We start from the raw sequence: 17,518 nt of genomic DNA on the forward strand, positions 1-17,518 counted from the left end.
GACACCCTCTTGATAACCAAATCTATAATTTCTCGTGTTACAGTAAAACATGTTCCATTCAACCACATTTTATCTTTTCGGATCATAATATTTTCAAATTTTGTTCTTCATTTGAAACTTGTTAAAAATCGCAAACCGGTCCGGTGCTTTAACACCAGACTACTTCACATTAAATATCATTGTAATATCTTTGAACATTACTGGGGACGCTGGCAAAAAGATAAATCAAGTTTTCAAACATCAACAGTGGAGGGACATTGGAAAACTAAACATTAGAGAACTAACAAAACAATATAATGCTAAACTAAGCACTAACTATACAATAAATACAACATATATTAAACAATGAAATTAAAAACCTCAAACATGAAACTGAACAAGAATCATCACTGAAAACAATTTTACATGAAAAGAAATCGATTATTGAGAATCTCATCAAATCTGCAACTAAGCCCTGACACAGATATTTAAATTAGAGTGGCGACCACATCATTTTTATGACATAGAAAAACAGCAGGGATGTCGGAAAGTTAATATCAGCCAGCTTAAACACAGGGATGGTACACTAGCAAATTCTCAAGATGATATCAGAATATGGTTCGTGATTTTTACTATAATATATATAGCTAGGATACTGTCTTAACTTCCCAACTCAGTGATCTCTTGGCGTGGAGAACTATTATTGGTTTGTTTACCCAACCTTAAGATCGACTTTGTGTACGAAATATGTATTAACCTTGTATTTTTCATTAATATTGGTGGCGGTTACATGGTGGCCGTAATGGTGAGGAAATACGATGGGAACTGAGGGAGGGAAATGACGCATGACCATGACCAATTGCGCAAGAAATATTCGTGACTTGATGAACGGGTATCTAAGTTAGATAAATCGGTATGCGAAATGAAAAATGAAGTTGGTCAAATCATCGAAAATGGAAATATATTTGGGCTCGATGTAGCTGAAATTGATAACAAGCTTGACCATATTATTTCACGACTTGATATCTTGGATCAAGATGCAGATAAGCAGGAAGCGGTTAGTAGACGGGACAATGTCAGATTTTACGGAATTGCTGAGGAAACTGGTGAAACGTTTGATAAATGTAAAGATGGTAAAACATATTTTGAATGCAAATGTGAAAAATAAATTATGGGTACCACGTGACATTGTAAGTGCTCATCGAGTACCAAGCTCACAAATACAAGGTCGTGTATGACCAATAATAGCTAAATTTCACCATTCAGATGACAAGATAATTGCACTCTCCGGCCGGCCTGCATTAAAAGAGGCTGGGATAGGTATTGGAAATGACCTCACGAGACGGCAGCGCGAATCGCTAAACAAGCTGAAATGAGGAAAGATGGTTATTATCCCGGAAGGAGAAATTGGCCAACAAAAAGAACGACAAAGATCGGGAAGAGAAGGACAAGCTTCACCAAAACGAGTTAAACGTCTACGAACATGACTACAGCATAGACAGTTGACAAGCGATAGAGGTGCAATGGCTGATGCTACACTATAGGGACATGGCCATGGTCCATCATTTTTAAACTGTTTGTCTTGAAATGTTAGAGGTTTTAAACACAAACTTATTTCAGTTGATTTTGTTCATTTCCTCAAATGTTATTTCTTTATCCGAAACATGGGCTGAATACGAACACCAATTTTCAAATGATTTTCCTGGTTTTAAAGTGTCTAGTAAAAACACGTCATCGTAAATCAACGCGTGGTCGTTTTGCTGGAGGTGTTATGACGCTTATCAGAATGAGATTGTGAATTATTCTGAAAGTATTCAATCAAATTTAAATGATTGCTTGTTTTTCTTATTTAGAAAAGAATTAATTCGTTCAGATAGGGACATTCACTATTGTAACGTCTACTGTTTATAATAGACTCGAATCACAAAATGGTATTGAGTTGTTGGAAAGTGAATTGGTGACTATTTTGTCTAATTTAGGTGAAGTTGATGTAATAATTGTTGGCGATTTTAATGCCAGATCTGGAAGCCAGCCAGATTTTATTGTCAACGACGACGTAACATTGTTTTAAACTATTTTCCAATATAAAATGCTGATAGTTTCAACATTCCACGTGTCTCATTGATGATGTTACATGTCTGTCTAGTAATGGTACTAGTCTTGTCGACTGTGTACTAGTTTCGTCATCCTTGTTTTCTAGAATGGCAAATTTTTGTATTGAATTGCGTAATGAATCTGCTGCTGATAAAAGCGGCATGTTACGTAAGGTATAGAGTCAGTCTAGAAAACAACCGCCATGGTTTGATTTGGAGTGTAAAAAACTTAAAGCAGGAAACTAGAAACATGCAATCCGTAACAGGTTTAAAAATATGTGCCGTGATAAATTAAGCCATTACAAAACACAATTAAGTCGTACCCAAGATAAGACATTTTGGACAACGCTTATACAGTTAGTTGCACTCAAAATCATGTCATTGGGTCACAAGGGTCATCTATAAATCCCCAGAAATGGTTTGAATATTTCAGTACCCTTTTTTCACAAAATGAATTCAATAATGATTTTGCTTTGGCAAACGACCTGGAAAATTTAATCAGTAAAGTTGACTATTTTCTTTCATGTGATATGGAAATCGATTGTGACATTTTGAATGGTCATATCTCAGATGACGAGATACATGAAAGTCTGAAACATATCAAAAACGGTAAATCAGCAGGTCCAGACGGTCTGATTGGCGAACCATTTGTGATGCCCTATCTAAATATTTTTAATTCAATTTTTTATACCGGAACTTTCCCAAGTATCTGGTCAAAGGCGATTATTGTCCCAGTTTACAAAAAGGGCCCGGTTGATGACCCAGGGAATTCATTATAGGGCAATTTCTTTACTTAGTTGTTATGCCATCATGGACCTATCAGGAAATATTGAATTTTATGTGACATAATGCAGATTAAGTTAGTATCAGAACGCGATTATGTAGATTCCATATCTATACAAATAATCAAGTCAGTTGTTTTCACCTGAAATTTACATACGTCTCGCACGGGCAATGTGCGAGATTTCCGCGCTTTTAGTGACACACAGACATAAAGTCATATTGAACTATTAATTGACAGCACCAAAATCATTTCGCATTGGCCGGGAATCGAAGCCGGGCCTCCCGCGTGGCAGGCGAGAATTCTATCACTGAACCACCAATGCGATATGTTGTTGTTCCATCACGGACATTTCACCAAGTATTGAACTTTATGTGACATAATGCAGATTAAGTTAGTATCATAACTTGATGATGTAGATTCCATATCTATACAAATAATCATAGATATGGAATCTACATTATCGAGTTCTGATACTAGCTTAATCTGCATTACGTCACATAAAATTCAATATTTCCTGAAATGTCCGTGATGGAACAACAACATATCGCATTGGTGGTTCAGTGGTAGATTCCCGGCCAATGCAAAATGATTTTGGTGCTGTCAATTAATACTAGTAGTTCAATATGACGTTATGTCTGTGTGTCACTAAAAGCGCGAAACCTCGCACATTGTCTGTGCGAGACATATGTAAATTTCAGGTGGAAACAACTGACTAGATTATTTGTATAGATATGCAATCTACATTATCGAGTACTGATACTAACTTAATCTGCATTACGTCACATAAAATTCAATATTTCCTGAAATGTCCGTGATAGAAAAACAACATGGCGCATTGGTGGTTCAGTGGTAGAATTGTCGCCTGCCACGCGGGAGGCCCGGGTTCGATTCCCGGCCAATGGAAAATGATTTTGGTGCTGTCAATTAAATGTTCAATATGACGTTATGTCTGTGTGTCACTAAAAGCGCGGAAACCTCGCACGTTGCCTGTGCGACACATATGTAAATTTCAGGTGGAAACAACTGACTAGATTATTTGTATAGATATGGAATCTACATTATCGCGTTCTGATACTAACTTAATCTGCATTATGTCACATAAAATTCAATATTTCCTGAAATGTCCGTGATGGAACAACAACATATCGCATTGGTGGTTCAGAGGTAGATTCCCGGCCAATGCAAAATGATTTAGGTGCTGTCAATTAATAGTTCAATATGACGTTATTTCTGTGTGTCACTGAAAGCGCGGAAATCTCGCACATTGCCCATGCGAGACGTATGTAAATTTCAGGTGGAAACAACTGACTAGATTATTTGTATAGACATGGAATCTACATTATCGAGTACTGATACTAACTTAATCTGCATTATGTCACATAAAATTCAATATTTCCTGAAATGTCCGTGATGGAACAACAACATATCGTATTGGTGGTTCAGTGGTAGAATTGTCGCCTGCCACGCGGGAGGCCCGGGTTCGATTCCCGGCCAATGCAAAATGATTTTGGTGCTGTCAATTAATAGTTCAATATGACGCTATTTCTGTATGTCACTAAAAGCGCGGATATCTCGCACATTGCCCATGCAAGGCGTATGTAATTTTCAGGTGGAAACAACTGACTAGATTATTTGTATATATATGGAATCTACATTATCGCGTTCTGATACTAACTTAATCTGCATTATGTCACATAAAATTCAATGCTTCCTGAAATGTCCGTGATGGAACAACAACATATCGAATTGGTGGTTCAGTGGTAGATTCCCGGCCAATGCAAAATTATTTTGGTGCTGTCAATTAATAGTTCAATATGACGTCATTTCTGTGTGTCGCTAATAGCGCGGAAATCTCGCACATTGCCCATGCGAGACGTATGTAAATTTCAGGTGGAAACAACTGACTAGATTATTTGTATATATATGGAATCTACATTATCGAGTACTGATACTAACTTAATCTGCATTATGTCACATAAAATTTAATATTTCCTGAAATGTCCGTGATGGATCAACAACATATCGCATTGGTGGTTCAGTGGTAGAATTGATTTTGGTGCTGTCAATTAATAGTTCAATATGACGTTATGTCTGTGTGTAACTAAAAGCGCGGAAACCTCGAACATTGCCTATGCGAGACGTATGTAAATTTCAGGTGGAAACAACTGACTAGATTATTTGTATAGATATGGAATCTACATTATCGCGTTCTGATACTAACTTAATCTGCATTATGTCACATAAAATTCAATATTTCCTGAAATGTCCGTGATGGAACAACAACATATCGCATTGGTGGTTCAGTGGTAGATTCCCGGCCAATGCAAAATGATTTTGGTGCTGTCAATTAATATTTCAATATGACGTCTGTGTGTCACGAAAAGCGCAGAAATCTCGCACATTGACTGTGCGACAAATATGTAAATTTCAGGTGGAAACAACTGACTAGATTATTTGTATAGATATGGAATCTACATTATCGCGTTCTGATACTAACTTGATCTGCATTATGTCACATAAAATTCAATATTTCCTGAAATGTCCGTGATGGAACAACAACATATCGCATTGGTGGTTCAGTGGTAGATTCCCGGCCTATGCAAAATGATTTTGGTGCTGTCAATTAAGAGTTCAATATGACGTCATTTCTGTGTGTCACTAAAAGCGCGGAAATCTCGCACATTGCCCATGCGAGACGTATGTAAATTTCAGGTGGAAACAACTGACTAGATTATGTGTATATATATGGAATCTACATTATCGAGTACTGATACTAACTTAATCTGCATTATGTCACATAAAATTTAATATTTTCTGAAATGTCCGTGATGGATGAACAACATATCGCATTGGTGGTTCAGTTGTAGAATTCTCGCCTGCCACGCGGGAGGCCCGGGTTCGATTTCCGGCCAATGCAAAATGATTTTGGTGCTGTCAATTAATAGTTCAATATGACGTTATTTCTGTGTGTCACTAAAAGCGCGGAAACCTCGCACATTGTCTGTGCGAGACATATGTAAATTTCAGGTGGAAACAACTGACTAGATTATTTGTATAGATATGGAATCTACATTATCGCATTCCGATACTAACTTAATCTGCATTATGTCACATAAAATTCAATATTTCCTGAAATGTCCGTGATGGAACAAAAACATAGAGCATTGGTGGTTCAGTGGTAGAATTCTCGCCTGCCACGCGGGAGGCCCGGGTTCGATTCCCGGCCAATGCAAAATGATTTTGGTGCTGTCAATTAATATTTCAATATGACGTCTGTGTGTCACGAAAAGCGCAGAAATCTCGCACATTGACTGTGCGACAAATATGTAAATTTCAGGTGTAAACAACTGACTAGATTATTTGTATAGATATGGAATCTACATTATCGCGTTCTGATACTAACTTGATCTGCATTATGTCACATAAAATTCAATATTTCCTGAAATGTCCGTGATGGAACAACAACATATCGCATTGGTGGTTCAGTGGTAGAATTGTCGCCTGCCACGCGGGAGGCCCGGGTTCGATTCCCGGCCAATGCAAAATGATTTTGGTGCTGTCAATTAATAGTTCAATATGACGCTATTTCTGTATGTCACTAAAAGCGCGGATATCTCGCACATTGCCCATGCAAGGCGTATGTAAATTTCAGGTGGAAACAACTGACTAGATTATTTGTATACATATGGAATCTACATTATCGAGTTCTGATACTAACTTAATCTGCATTATGTCACATAAAATTCAATATTTCCTGAAATGTCCGTGATGGAACAACAACATATCGCATTGGTGGTTCAGTGGTAGATTCCCGGCCTATGCAAAATGATTTTGGTGCTGTCAATTAATAGTTCAATATGACGTCATTTCTGTGTGTCACTAAAAGCGCGGAAATCTCGCACATTGCCCATGCGAGACGTATGTAAATTTCAGGTGGAAACAACTGACTAGATTATTTGTATAGACATGGAATCTACATTATCGAGTACTGATACTAACTTAATCTGCATTATGTCACATAAAATTCAATATATCCTGAAATGTCCGTCATGGAACAAAAACATAGAGCATTGGTGGTTCAGTGTAGAATTGTCACCTGCCACGCGGGAGGCCCGGGTTCGATTCCCGGCCAATGCAAAATGATTTTGGTGCTGTCAATTAATAGTTCAATATGACGTTATTTCTGTGTGTCACGAAAAGCGCGGAAATCTCGCACATTGCCCATGCAAGGCGTATGTAATTTTCAGGTGGAAACAACTGACTAGATTATTTGTATACATATGGAATCTACATTATCGAGTACTGATACTAACTTAATCTGCATTATGTCACATAAAATTCAATATTTCCTGAAATGTCCGTGATGGAACAACAACATATCGCATTGGTGGTTCAGTGGTAGAATTGTCGCCTGCCACGCGGGAGGCCCGGGTTCGATTCCCGGCCAATGCAAAATGATTTTGGTGCTGTCAATTAATAGTTCAATATGACGCTATTTCTGTATGTCACTAAAAGCGCGGAAATCTCGCACATTGCCCATGCGAGACGTATGTAAATTTCAGGTGGAAACAACTGACTAGATTATTTGTATATATATGGAATCTACATTATCGAGTACTGATACTAACTTAATCTGCATTATGTCACATAAAATTCAATATTTCCTGAAATGTCCGTGATGGAACAACAACATATCGCATTGGTGGTTCAGTGGTAGAATTGTCGCCTGCCACGCGGGAGGCCCGGGTTCGATTCCCGGCCAATGCAAAATGATTTTGGTGCTGTCAATTAATAGTTCAATATGACGTTATTTCTGTGTGTCACTAAAAGCGCGGAAACCTCGCACATTGTCTGTGCGAGACATATGTAAATTTCAGGTGGAAACAACTGACTAGATTATTTGTATAGATATGGAATCTACATTATCGCATTCCGATACTAACTTAATCTGCATTATGTCACATAAAATTCAATATTTCCTGAAATGTCCGTGATGGAACAAAAACATAGAGCATTGGTGGTTCAGTGGTAGAATTCTCGCCTGCCACACGGGAGGCCCGGGTTCGATTCCCGGCCAATGCAAAATGATTTTGGTGCTGTCAATTAATATTTCAATATGACGTCTGTGTGTCACGAAAAGCGCAGAAATCTCGCACATTGACTGTGCGACAAATATGTAAATTTCAGGTGTAAACAACTGACTAGATTATTTGTATAGATATGGAATCTACATTATCGCGTTCTGATACTAACTTGATCTGCATTATGTCACATAAAATTCAATATTTCCTGAAATGTCCGTGATGGAACAACAACATATCGTATTGGTGGTTCAGTGGTAGAATTGTCGCCTGCCACGCGGGAGGCCCGGGTTCGATTCCCGGCCAATGCAAAATGATTTTGTTGCTGTCAATTAATAGTTCAATATGACGCTATTTCTGTATGTCACTAAAAGCGCGGATATCTCGCACATTGCCCATGCAAGGCGTATGTAAATTTCAGGTGGAAACAACTGACTAGATTATTTGTATACATATGGAATCTACATTATCGAGTTCTGATACTAACTTAATCTGCATTATGTCACATAAAATTCAATATTTCCTGAAATGTCCGTGATGGAACAACAACATATCGCATTGGTGGTTCAGTGGTAGATTCCCGGCCTATGCAAAATGATTTTGGTGCTGTCAATTAATAGTTCAATATGACGTCATTTCTGTGTGTCACTAAAAGCGCGGAAATCTCGCACATTGCCCATGCGAGACGTATGTAAATTTCAGGTGGAAACAACTGACCAGATTATTTGTATAGACATGGAATCTACATTATCGAGTACTGATACTAACTTAATCTGCATTATGTCACATAAAATTCAATATATCCTGAAATGTCCGTCATGGAACAAATACATAGAGCATTGGTGGTTCAGTGTAGAATTGTCGCCTGCCACGCGGGAGGCCCGGGTTCGATTCCCGGCCAATGCAAAATGATTTTGGTGCTGTCAATTAATAGTTCAATATGACGTTATTTCTGTGTGTCACGAAAAGCGCGGAAATCTCGCACATTGCCCATGCAAGGCGTATGTAATTTTCAGGTGGAAACAACTGACTAGATTATTTGTATACATATGGAATCTACATTATCGAGTACTGATACTAACTTAATCTGCATTATGTCACATAAAATTTAATATTTCCTGAAATGTCCGTGATGGAATAACAACATATCGCATTGGTGGTTCAGTGGTAGAATTGTCGCCTGCCACGCGGGAGGCCCGGGTTCGATTCCCGGCCAATGCAAAATGATTTTGGTGCTGTCAATTAATAGTTCAATATGACGCTATTTCTGTATGTCACTAAAAGCGCGGAAATCTCGCACATTGCCCATGCGAGACGTATGTAAATTTCAGGTGGAAACAACTGACTAGATTATTTGTATATATATGGAATCTACATTATCGAGTACTGATACTAACTTAATCTGCATTATGTCACATAAAATTCAATATTTCCTGAAATGTCCGTGATGGAACAACAACATATCGCATTGGTGGTTCAGTGGTAGAATTGTCGCCTGCCACGCGGGAGGCCCGGGTTCGATTCCCGGCCAATGCAAAATGATTTTGGTGCTGTCAATTAATAGTTCAATATGACGCTATTTCTGTATGTCACTAAAAGCGCGGATATCTCGCACATTGCCCATGCAAGGCGTATGTAATTTTCAGGTGGAAACAACTGACTAGATTATTTGTATATATATGGAATCTACATTATCGCGTTCTGATACTAACTTAATCTGCATTATGTCACATAAAATTCAATGCTTCCTGAAATGTCCGTGATGGAACAACAACATATCGAATTGGTGGTTCAGTGGTAGATTCCCGGCCAATGCAAAATTATTTTGGTGCTGTCAATTAATAGTTCAATATGACGTCATTTCTGTGTGTCGCTAATAGCGCGGAAATCTCGCACATTGCCCATGCGAGACGTATGTAAATTTCAGGTGGAAACAACTGACTAGATTATTTGTATATATATGGAATCTACATTATCGAGTACTGATACTAACTTAATCTGCATTATGTCACATAAAATTTAATATTTCCTGAAATGTCCGTGATGGATCAACAACATATCGCATTGGTGGTTCAGTGGTAGAATTGATTTTGGTGCTGTCAATTAATAGTTCAATATGACGTTATGTCTGTGTGTCACTAAAAGCGCGGAAACCTCGAACATTGCCCATGCGAGACGTATGTAAATTTCAGGTGGAAACAACTGACTAGATTATTTGTATAGATATGGAATCTACATTATCGAGTAATGATACTAACTTAATCTGCATTATGTCACATAAAATTCAATATTTCCTGAAATGTCCGTGATGGAACAAAAACATAGCGCATTGGTGGTTCAGTGGTAGAATTCTCGCCTGCCACGCGGGAGGCCCGGGTTCGATTCCCGGCCAATGCAAAATGATTTTGGTGCTGTCAATTAATATTTCAATATGACGTCTGTGTGTCACGAAAAGCGCAGAAATCTCGCACATTGACTGTGCGACAAATATGTAAATTTCAGGTGGAAACAACTGACTAGATTATTTGTATAGATATGGAATCTACATTATCGCGTTCTGATACTAACTTGATCTGCATTATGTCACATAAAATTCAATATTTCCTGAAATGTCCGTGATGGAACAACAACATATCGCATTGGTGGTTCAGTGGTAGAATTGTCGCCTGCCACGCGGGAGGCCCGGGTTCGATTCCCGGCCAATGCAAAATGATTTTGGTGCTGTCAATTAATAGTTCAATATGACGCTATTTCTGTATGTCACTAAAAGCGCGGATATCTCGCACATTGCCCATGCAAGGCGTATGTAAATTTCAGGTGGAAACAACTGACTAGATTATTTGTATACATATGGAATCTACATTATCGAGTTCTGATACTAACTTAATCTGCATTATGTCACATAAAATTCAATATTTCCTGAAATGTCCGTGATGGAACAACAACATATCGCATTGGTGGTTCAGTGGTAGATTCCCGGCCTATGCAAAATGATTTTGGTGCTGTCAATTAATAGTTCAATATGACGTCATTTCTGTGTGTCACTAAAAGCGCGGAAATCTCGCACATTGCCCATGCGAGACGTATGTAAATTTCAGGTGGAAACAACTGACTAGATTATGTGTATATATATGAAATCTACATTATCGAGTACTGATACTAACTTAATCTGCATTATGTCACATAAAATTTAATATTTTCTGAAATGTCCGTGATGGATCAACAACATATCGCATTGGTGGTTCAGTGGTAGAATTCTCGCCTGCCACGCGGGAGGCCCGGGTTCGATTTCCGGCCAATGCAAAATGATTTTGGTGCTGTCAATTAATAGTTCAATATGACGCTATTTCTGTATGTCACTAAAAGCGCGGATATCTCGCACATTGCCCATGCAAGGCGTATGTAAATTTCAGGTGGAAACAACTGACTAGATTATTTGTATAGATATGGAATCTACAATATCGAGTACTGATACTAACTTAATCTGCATTACGTCACATAAAATTCAATATTTCCTGAAATGTCCGGGATGGAACAACAACATATCGCATTGGTGGTTCAGTGGTAGATTCCCGGCCAATGCAAAATGATTTTGGTGCTGTCAATTAATAGTTCAATATGACGTTATTTCTGTGTGTCACTAAAAGCGCTGAAATCTCGCACATTGCCCATGCGAGACATATGTAATTTTCAGGTGGAAACAACTAACTAAATTATTTGTATAGATATGGAATCTACATTATCGCGTTCTGATACTAACTTGATCTGCATTATGTCACATAAAATTCAATATTTCCTGAAATGTCCGTGATGGAGCAACAACATATCGCATTGGTGGTTCAGTGGTAGAATTCTCGCCTGCCACGCGGGAGGCCCGGGTTCGATTCCCGGCCAATGCAAAATGATTTTGGTGCTGTCAATTAATAGTTCAATATGACGCTATTTCTGTATGTCACTAAAAGCGCGGATATCTCGCACATTGCCCATGCAAGGCGTATGTAAATTTCAGGTGGAAACAACTGACTAGATTATTTGTATACATATGGAATCTACATTATCGAGTTCTGATACTAACTTAATCTGCATTATGTCACATAAAATTCAATATTTCCTGAAATGTCCGTGATGGAATAACAACATATCGCATTGGTGGTTCAGTGGTAGATTTCCGGCCTATGCAAAATGATTTTGGTGCTGTCAATTAATAGTTCAATATGACGCTATTTCTGTATGTCACTAAAAGCGCGGAAATCTCGCACATTGCCCATGCGAGACGTATGTAAATTTCAGGTGGAAACAACTGACTAGAATATTTGTATATATATGGAATCTACATTATCGAGTACTGATACTAACTTAATCTGCATTACGTCACATAAAATTCAATATTTCCTGAAATGTCCGTGATGGAACAACAACATAGCGCATTGGTGGTTCAGTGGTAGAATTCTCGCCTGCCACGCTGGAGGCCTGGGTTCGATTCCCGGCCAAAGCAAAATGATTTTGGTGCTGTCAATTAATAGTTCAATATGACGTTATATCTGTGTGTCACTAAAAGCGCGGAAATCTCGCACATTGCCCATGCGAGACGTATGTAAATTTCAGGTGGAAACAACTGACTAGATTATTTGTATAGATATGGAATCTACAATATCGAGTACAGATACTAACTTAATCTGCATTATGTCACATAAAATTCAATATTTCCTGAAATGTCCGTGATGGAACAACAACATATCGCATTGGTGGTTCAGTGGTAGAATTCTCGCCTGCCACGCGGGAGGGCCGGGTTCGATTCCCGTCCAATGCAAAATGATTTTTGTGCTGTCAATTAATAGTTTAATATGACGTTATTTCTGTGTGTCACTAAAAGCGCGGAAACCTCGCACATTATCTGTGCGAGACATATGTAAATTTCAGGTGGAAACAACTGACTAGATTATTTGTATAGATATGGAATCTACATTATCGCGTTCTGATACTAACTTAATCTGCATTATGTCACATAAAATTCAATATTTCCTAAAATGTCCGTGATGGAACAAAAACATAGCGCATTGGTGGTTCAGTGGTAGAATTCTCGCCTGCCACGCGGGGGGCCCGGGTTCGATTCCCGGCCAATGCAAAATGATTTTGGTGCTGTCAATTAATATTTCAATATGACGTCTGTGTGTCACGAAAAGCGCAGAAATCTCGCACATTGACTGTGCGACAAATATGTAAATTTCAGGTGGAAACAACTGACTAGATTATTTGTATAGATATGGAATCTACATTATCGCGTTCTGATACTAACTTAATCTGCATTATGTCACATAAAATTCAATATTTCCTGAAATGTCCGTGATGGAACAACAACATATCGCATTGGTGGTTCAGTGGTAGATTCCCGGCCTATGCAAAATGATTTTGGTGCTGTCAATTAATAGTTCAATATGACGTCATTACTGTGTGTCACTAAAAGCGCGGAAATCTCGCACATTGCCCATGCGAGACGTATGTAAATTTCAGGTGGAAACAACTGACTAGATTATTTGTATATATATGGAATCTACATTATCGAGTACTGATACTAACTTAATCTGCATTATGTCACATAAAATTTAATATTTTCTGAAATGTCCGTGATGGATCAACAACATATCGCATTGGTGGTTCAGTGGTAGAATTCTCGCCTGCCAAGCGGGAGACCCGGGTTCGATTTCCGGCCAATGCAAAATGATTTTGGTGCTGTCAATTAATAGTTCAATATGACGTTATTTCTGTGTGTCACTAAAAGCGCGGAAATCTCGCACATTGCCCATGCGAGACGTATGTAAATTTCAGGTGCAAACAACTGACTAGATTATTTGTATATATATGGAATCTACAATATCGAGTACTGATACTAACTTAATCTGCATTACGTCACATAAAATTCAATATTTCCTGAAATGTCCGTGATGGAACAACAACATATCGCATTGGTGGTTCAGTGGTAGAATTGTCGCCTGCCACGCGGGAGGCCCGGCTTCGATTCCCGGCCAATGCAAAATGATTTTGGTGCTGTCAATTAATAGTTCAATATGACGCTATTTCTGTATGTCACTAAAAGCGCGGATATCTCGCACATTGCCCATGCAAGGCGTATGTAAATTTCAGGTGGAAACAACTGACTAGATTATTTGTATAGATATGGAATCTACATTATCGCGTTCTGATACTAACTTGATCTGCATTATGTCACATAAAATTCAATATTTCCTGAAATGTCCGTGATGGAACAACAACATATCTCATTGGTGGTTCAGTGGTAGAATTCTCGCCTGCCACGCGGGAGGCCCGGGTTCGATTCCCGGCCAATGCAAAATGATTTTGGTGCTGTCAATTAATAGTTCAATATGACGCTATTTCTGTATGTCACTAAAAGCGCGGATATCTCGCACATTGCCCATGCAAGGCGTATGTAAATTTCAGGTGGAAACAACTGGCTAGATTATTTGTATACATATGGAATCTACATTATTGAGTTCTGATACTAACTTAATCTGCATTATGTCACATAAATTTCAATATTTCCTGAAATGTCCGTGATGGAACAACAACATATCGCATTTTTGGTTCAGTGGTAGATTCCCGGCCTATGCAAAATGATTTTGGTGCTGTCAATTAATAGTTCAATATGACGTCATTTCTGTGTGTCACTAAAAGCGCGGAAATCTCGCACATTGCCCATGCGAGACGTATGTAAATTTCAGGTGGAAACAACTGACTAGATTATTTGTATATATATGGAATCTACAATATCGAGTACTGATACTAACTTAATCTGCTTTACGTCACATAAAATTCAATATTTCCTGAAATGTCCGTGATGGAACAACAACATAGCGCATTGGTGGTTCAGTGGTAGAATTCTCGCCTGCCACGCGGGAGGCCCGGGTTCGATTCCCGGCCAATGCAAAATGATTTTGGTGCTGTCAATTAATAGTTCAATATGACGTTATTTCTGTGTGTCACTAAAAGCGCGGAAACGTCGCACATTGTCTGTGCGAGACATATGTAAATTTCAGGTGGAAACAACTGACTAGATTATTTGTATAGATATGGAATCTACATTATCGCATTCTGATACTAACTTAATCTGCATTATGTCACATAAAATTCAATATTTCCTGAAATGTCCGTGATGGAACAAAAACATAGAGCATTGGTGGTTCAGTGGTAGAATTCTCGCCTGCCACGCGGGAGGCCCGGATTCGATTCCCGGCCAATGCAAAATGATTTTGGTGCTGTCAATTAATAGTTCAATATGACGCTATTTCTGTATGTCTCTAAAAGCGCGGATATCTCGCACATTGCCCATGCAAGGCGTATGTAAATTTCAGGTGGAAACAACTGACTAGATTATTTGTATAGATATGGAATCTACATTATCGCGTTCTGATACTAACTTAATCTGCATTATGTCACATAAAATTCAATATTTCCTGAAATGTCCGTGATGGAACAACAACATATCGCATTGGTGGTTCAGTGGTAGATTCCCGGCCAATGCAAAATGATTTTGGTGCTGTCAATTAATAGTTCAATATGACGTTATTTCTGTGTGTCACTAAAAGCGCTGAAATCTCGCACATTGCCCATGCGAGACATATGTAATTTTCAGGTGGAAACAACTAACTAAATTATTTGTATAGATATGGAATCTACATTATCGCGTTCTGATACTAACTTGATCTGCATTATGTCACATAAAATTCAATATTTCCTGAAATGGCCGTGATGGAACAACAACATATCGCATTGGTGGTTCAGTGGTAGAATTCTCGCCTGCCACGCGGGAGGCCTGGGTTCGATTCCCGGCCAATGCAAAATGATTTTGGTGCTGTCAATTAATAGTTCAATATGACGCTATTTCTGTGTGTCACTAAAAGCGCGGAAATCTCGCACATTGCCCATGCGAGACGTATGTAAATTTCAGGTGCAAACAACTGACTAGATTATTTGTATAGATATGGAATCTACAATATCGAGTACTGATACTAACTTAATCTGCATTACGTCACATAAAATTCAATATTTCCTGAAATGTCCGTGATGGAACAACAACATAGCGCATTGGTGGTTCAGTGGTAGAATTCTCGTCTGCCACGCGGGAGGTCCGGGTTCGATTCCCGGCCAATGCAAAATGATTTTGGTGCTGTCAATTAATAGTTCAATATGACGTTATTTCTGTGTGTCACTAAAAGCGCGGAAACCTCGCACATTGTCTGTGCGAGACATATGTAAATTTCAGGTGGAAACAACTGACTAGATTATTTGTATAGATATGGAATCTACATTATCGCATTCTGATACTAACTTAATCTACATTATGTCACATAAAATTCAATATTTCCTGAAATGTCCGTGATGGAACAAAAACATAGAGCATTGGTGGTTCAGTGGTAGAATTCTCGCCTGCCACGCGGGAGGCCCGGGTTCGATTCCCGGCCAATGCAAAATCATTTTGGTGCTGTCAATTAATATTTCAATATGACGTTTGTGTGTCACGAAAAGCGCAGAAATCTCGCACATTGACTGTGCGACAAATATGTAAATTTCAGGTGGAAACAACTGACTAGATTATTTGTATAGATATGGAATCTACATTATCGCGTTCTGATACTAACTTGATCTGCATTATGTCACATAAAATTCAATATTTCCTGAAATGTCCGTGATGGAACAACAACATATCGCATTGGTGGTTCAGTGGTAGAATTGTCGCCTGCCACGCGGGAGGCCCGGGTTCGATTCCCGGCCAATGCAAAATGATGTTGGTGCTGTCAATTAATAGTTCAATATGACGCTATTTCTGTATGTCACTAAAAGCGCGGATATCTCGCACATTGCCCATGCAAGGCGTATGTAAATTTCAGGTGGAAACAACTGACTAGATTATTTGTATATATATGGAATCTACATTATCGCGTTCTGATACTAACTTAATCTGCATTATGTCACATAAAATTCAATATTTCCTGAAATGTCCGTGATGGAACAACAACATATCGCATTGGTGGTTCAGTGGTAGATTCCCGGCCAATGCAAAATGAATTTGGTGCTGTCAATTAATAGTTCAATATGACGTTATTTCTGTGTGTCACTAAAAGCGCTGAAATCTCGCACATTGCCCATGCGAGACATATGTAATTTTCAGGTGGAAACAACTGACTAGATTATTTGTATAGATATGGAATCTACATTATCGCGTTCTGATACTAACTTGATCTGCTTTATGTCACATAAAATTCAATATTTCCTGAAATTTCCGTGATGGAACAACAACATATCGCATTGGTGGTTCAGTGGTAGAATTCTCGCCTGCCACGCGGGAGGCCCGGGTTCGATTCCCGGCCAATGCAAAATGATTTTGGTGCTGTCAATTAATAGTTCAATATGACGCTATTTCTGTATGTCACTAAAAGCGCGGACATCTCGCACATTGCCCATGCAAGGCGTATGTAAATTTCAGGTGGAAACAACTGACTAGATTATTTGTATACATATGGAATCTACATTATCGAGTTCTGATACTAACTTAATCTGCATTATGT

The sequence above is a fragment of the Saccoglossus kowalevskii genome, chromosome 17 (genome assembly GCF_978046115.1).
Source record: "Saccoglossus kowalevskii chromosome 17, keSacKowa6.1, whole genome shotgun sequence".
Lineage (NCBI taxonomy): Eukaryota > Metazoa > Hemichordata > Enteropneusta > Harrimaniidae > Saccoglossus > Saccoglossus kowalevskii.